The sequence below is a fragment of the Physcomitrium patens genome, chromosome 1, assembly GCF_059467195.1.
Source record: "Physcomitrium patens ecotype Gransden chromosome 1, ASM5946719v1, whole genome shotgun sequence".
NCBI classification, from domain to species: Eukaryota; Viridiplantae; Streptophyta; class Bryopsida; order Funariales; family Funariaceae; genus Physcomitrium; species Physcomitrium patens.
The window spans coordinates 3364812-3370874 of record NC_143410.1 but is presented as its reverse complement, the minus strand read 5'-3'; the positions used below and the strand labels follow the sequence as shown (position 1 = coordinate 3370874).

Below are 6063 nucleotides of genomic sequence, written 5' to 3'. Positions count from 1 at the left end.
CTGGCGCCCATTCGGAGGCCATGCTTTGTTGCACTTTGCCAGTGTAAACAGGGTCCCATCTCGTTGCCGGTGTGAAAAGGGACCGGCTTGGCTGCCGCGTCGATATAAAAGCAGGGTTCCAACAATTAGGGCTGGCGATCCTTTGAAAAGCATAGACTGAGGTCAACGAGAGTTGACTTAAAAAATTAATACATGCAATGGACTTTGTGTAGCTTCGATGGGAGGTGTCAAATGATTCTTATTTTTCTTATTTACTAGTAAGTAGGATCAGGTACCTACTGTGCAGTTTATTATCATAAGGTGTTGATATGGTGTGGCTGTTTCTCATCAACTTTGCTAGTTTTAATGCCATTAGAAATAAATTGTCATGTATTTTTAATGTTTTTTAAAGTGGCTAGAAATAACATTAAAAATAGGAGGTTTTTTTAACAGTAATTTCGATCAAGTATGTTCTCAAACCTCTATGTGGAACAATGTATTCAATTATTTACATACAAGTATTCAATTAATTAATTACATACAAAGCAATGAGTTATACACATATAATTTTGATAAAAAATTAAATGTTACAACTATATATTGTGTGTGTATGTATATATACACAAAGGTACTACTAATGTCTCCATAATTTTTGCTAAAAATTATATAAATAAATGAATTCCTATACCTAATATAAAATAAATATATATATTTTTACTTGTCTAATAAAAATATAATTTTATAACATCACAACTAAAGATATGTCTTCATATTCTTCTAATACTTACTTAATGCTCTTTTAAATTTTATTTAATTATGTAGAATTTTCATGATTAATTTTTTATAAATATATAACTTGATATTATTTCATATAAATTATATTTTAAAATATAATGATTTTTCTTTATTATTCTTGTACAAAGAAAATTCCTTGTAAAAGTATTATTATGGCATGAACTTTATAAGACTACATAGAAACTGTATGATGTTTTTTGGTCTACAACAAGACTACTTGGTATTCCCATGTTGAGTCTCAAATACCTTGAATGTTCTAAAGAACAAGTTTATTAAAGTTTCAATCTTAATATGTTTATTTTTAATTTTAACTATTAATTGATTGTACAAAAAAATAGCTTATTTAAATATTGCACTAAAAATTAGTCCAACAATGTAATTCAACAAGAGATACTATTATACTTAAGTAAAAAGGGTTTCAAGATAACAAGTTTAAAAAATCAAGATTTTATATTTTTTCTAAATATATTTTAAATTGGATAATATTAATAATATAAATTTTTATATAATTTTTTTATTAAAAATACTTTATATTTGATTTTAGGGCATTGGATTAAAAAAATTTAGCATTTGAAATAGATGCAAGTTTTTGTTTGTTTACTTTTACTTTTTTTTCTTCTAAGAAAATTAATTTTACTTATTTTTATTCTTATTTTTTTAGAACTTTTATAAGTTGGTTTCTTAGAAATTGTTTTCTTCCAAAGAATCTAACTTTGCCAACCAAATAATTAAACATTACATCAAGCTTTTTTTTAAAAATTATCTTCTTTTTGTAGTTCTATTTTAAAATCTTAATAATAATATTATTTAATTATTCATAAAAATTAATCATTTAAAAAAGAATAAAGAAAAATCTATAGTAATATTTATATTATTGATTTTTAATTGAGGTAGAATTTATTCAGAAAATAGTTAAGTTTTATTATGCTTACAATCAATATAGAATTAAATAATAACTTTAAGTATATTGACTTGAATACAAACTATTAATGGTAATTTCTTTTTACAATGATTTAAAAAAATGTATGATATGAAATTAAATGTTAGTATGGATCATATATCCTTTAAAAATATGTTGTAAAACCAAGCAAAAAATCTGGATTTAAACTTATTAACCTACAATGAATTAAAAATTTGATATGATTTATTGCAAACATGCAAGCCCATCAGTTATAACTTGATTAATCAAAACCTTATTTTTGAGATTTTTTTAAAATTTAAATTTAAAAAATCTATATAAGAAATACTAAAAAAATATTTATGGTTCTAAAGTTGCTAAAAAAACAAAATATCAAGCAATAATAAAATTATTTTCAAATAATAAAAATTATAAATACATTTAGCTTATATCTATTGCTATGTAAATATAATAATTAAAAAAATTAAGTAATTATATTTTTATAATAATATTTATTAAAATATATAATATTATAGTTAAATAATCATATATGATTATTGTATATTTAATATTAGAATACCTTAGTTACTTTAGTAGTTAAAACTTATTTGTGGACAAATGAATGTTTTTGAATCTAAACAAGGCATGTTAAAAAATAAGAGTTGAATCTTTTGAGTTTGTATTTAAATATGACTTTTGCCTATTCTGCATTAATTATATTTAATGAGCTTTAAGTTTTAGAGCATAAAATTTTTGACTTATGAAAATAAAGTTAAATTTAATAAATCTAGTTGAAAAAAAAAATCACTTTAATTTTTGTAATGTTTTTTATTAAAAAAAATTATTCTTATTAACTATATTGTCATTTTAATCAAAATTTTGCTTATCAAATCAAAAGACTTGCTTTATCAACTAGATTGAATGATAACCTTTGTAGTAATATCTCTTTGAATGAAAAATATCTCTTTGATGCTATATATATATATATATATATTGCAAAGAAACTATCTTTCACATACATGACTGCACTCATGTATATATATATATTGCAAAGAAACTATCTTTCACATACATGACTGCACTCATGTATGATTTTTATTTTTTATTTATTTATCGCCTTAATAAAAAAAAAGATGAATATTTTTAATTATTTAATGAATTTTCTTCAATATTTACTATTTGCTTTTGAAACATGTTTTTTCACATCTTTTGTATTTTTAACCATACCTTTGTATTTTTATGTTCTTTTTTTTTTCTTTTTTTTTCTATTTTTTAAGTATAAAATATTTAAAAAATAATTACTACCTTTGTCCACTTGATTTTCTTGTAACTATTTTCAGAAAACCACAATCTTTTCTAATTTCATATGCAAAAGCACATCATAGACTTGTCATGCATAACCTTGTCAAATCCAAAGCTAAACCTACATTTGCTATAGGAACTCAATAAAAAAAACATTAATACTTTTAAATTCTTGTAGTGACACAGATATCAACACATCTATTTTTTAATAGATATATTTATTCATTCCATATCTATCTATTTTCAAGTAATCAAACTAATAACTTTTCTTTTAACAATATGTGCAACATTCAAATTCCAAATTCCCAACCTGTCCAATTCAACTGCTTGCAATCTTCTAGAAGTTTCACATCACTTTAGAATCTTCACATTCACAATGCACACCATTCCTGGATCCGTGATAGTGAAACATCATTCGTAGCATATCTGCATCCAGTTACAGAACACCTGCGGAGTTGATTGGAATAAATAAAATTGTCTCCCAAATGATTCCGATGCCAATCACCATAGCGATTGCTTCCAATTTTGGTTGTGAATTGCTCATGAAACGATCCTTTCAGGGAGATGCTCCATGAGTACGAGAGGCGATTGGTTTCGGATTTGGCCAACCCTCTTTCGGAATAGTGCATCTGTTGCTGTGCTTCATGGCGGTAAGGAATTGATGAGCTTGGTTGATTGCTTTAGGGGGAGGGTATCTAGGTCTTAGTGATAATGTTTGGGATCCTTGGTTGTACTCTTGTTGGGACAAGTAAACATTTGTTACGCATGGCAGGCAATGGAAAAAGATTTGACGCTTTTGATGCTGTGCTTGGGATTCTGCTTGAAGAGGAAAAGAAGCATAAGCTTACCGAAAGCTAAGGAATGGACTGGATAAAGTTGATTCACTGTTTTTCACAGTTTATATTCTGTTTATATAGCATTTTTCACATTCTGTGAGGAATGGATTAGGATTTCAGCAGCTATACTAGTCATCCGTAGCCGTATTAGATCATTGCTGTGTCATTGTCTTGTCAATGATGTCCGTCGTGGAAGATTGCATTATTGAAAATTTCTCAAAATCATGCGGCATTCGTCGTGCAAACAATCTGGATACGGGTGCTTCATTCGTCGTCGTCTTGAAATATTTGCTTCTAATTTGTTTAATTAGTTAAGGGAGGATACGTTGATCATCTCGTTCGTGTCAAGTATTTAGCAGTAAATCTGGCAGCACACAAGAAATGCTAGGAAGAGGACAATTAACAAAGTTTTGTGTACTGATGCGGCTGCAGCAAGGGACGACCTCCCCGAATGTGGAATGGTCGATCATGAGAATATAAGCGTTTAGGTGATCTTTTTTCTGCAGGGTCGGCAGTAACCTTCACTGGCCTTTCTTTGTGTGTGTCCTGCCGTTTAGCCAGTGATCATACTCAATGAATTATCATTTATTCTTGTCCATTTTGCTTACGGAGGTTCATTTGGATATTGACTGGTGTTTAAAGAATGGTTTTGATTTCTCACCTTTGAGAAGTAGAACTACAACTCCGAGATCATAGTGTGATTAAGCTTGATTTTTAATTATCAATGATTGCAGTTCTTCTGTCAATCTCTTATTCTGGCCGTTCTACTGTCAAATCTTAGTTCTTTCTCAGTTCACAAGTTTGCATCTCGTGCTAATAGAGATTTGTGTGTGCTTATTTTTCCAGCCTACCCCCGACTAAAGGAGCAGATTGTTGATATCAACGGAACGACTTAATCAATTCAACGCAAGAATTAAGGAATTCAAACGGACTCTACTAGAAACAGAGGAGCTTAATGTGTCCATCCTGCAGGTTCTACACTCTCAGAGACAGACCCTTCTTCATGCCCAGAACACGGTGCGCAAATCTCATCATGCCCTCTAAAATCTGCTTATGTTCAACGTTGAATGTCCTGTGTAGTTGTGGTGAACAGTGGCTGTGACCTTGTGTGTTAGACCTGGTAGCAAAATCACCGAAAGAATGACCAGGCACGATTCACCTTATTCAATTATGCGCATAGAATTTGCAGATGATATGTACAAAATAGATTCAGGAATGAATTAACATGGATGTGTGCGCTGGTCATACAATTGCACTGCGTGGATGACAACATTGAAAAAGGTCGGCTGAACCTGAATTCAATGACTCGACTTGTGTCACGAAATAAATGGATAATCTGATTCGCACCAAATTACTAAGATTAATCTTCTTTGAAAGGAGAGTTGGCATGATAGAAGTCTTTGACCATGACTTGTGAAACTCTTGTAAATAAATACTGTATGAGCTTTATCTTGTTGCTGGAGTTTGAAGTGTTCGGACTCCAGGCAGGATATAGTAGCACTACCAGTGAGATTTTGCAGTGTCGTCACCATGGCTGAACAGACGTCGGTAGTATCTTGGTTCGGGACCTGGGTTGAGCACACGAGTATGCCCTCGATTATCATTCCAACGCATGATTCCTGCCAGACACCAAGCCAGTGGCTGGATTCCAATGGGTTGTAGATTGACAAGCAATTGAAGTTGCCGGATCTGGGTTCGGTGAGCCTAATTGAGATTGAAAGGGGACGGACGGTAGATCTTTAGTGGTAATTGTTGCAGTTGAATACCATTGCAGATCTCATGATGTGGATTAGCAGTCAAAGTGTTGAAAGCTGCTAAGAATTCTAGGTCCTATGTGTACAGGTCTGCAAAAATTGTCGAAGACATATTATGGGGAATGCAACTCTCAAGGAAGAATTTGCACCATCGAGGCACAGAGATGGCTTGATCTTACGATCCGGTTAACAAGATTTATCAATTGGTTCAACACAATCTACTAAGAGATCTGACATTCATGAGCCCGCGAATTATTTGAGATAAAGTAATTGCAGCGATTTGAAGGCAACAACTCACGTAGATCTTCACCATGGGTTGCAGAATTCATGTGTATCATTTATTTTTTTATATTTTTATTTGTTTGTTTTTGGTTCAAAAATTTAGCAACAATTTTTTTGTGTTATTATAAGACTTGTCTAATATATATATATATATATATATATATATATAAATATAGATGTATATGGTAATATTTTTCAATATATGTATATTTAAATA

General features: G+C 30.1%; 1 long non-coding RNA gene across 2 annotated transcripts; it reads left to right on the top strand.

The window, feature by feature from the left end:
- The first annotated feature begins 3453 nt into the window (after window positions 1-3453).
- On the top strand, window positions 3454-6063 carry LOC112281486 (uncharacterized). Of its 2 annotated transcripts, none has more exons than XR_002969618.3 (4): window positions 3454-3624; window positions 4243-4298; window positions 4657-4827; window positions 5653-6063. It is a non-coding gene; the product is annotated as an uncharacterized LOC112281486 (long non-coding RNA). The 2 variants fall into 2 exon arrangements; XR_002969617.3 differs by having other exon boundaries at window positions 3471-3624; window positions 4657-5508; window positions 5653-6040.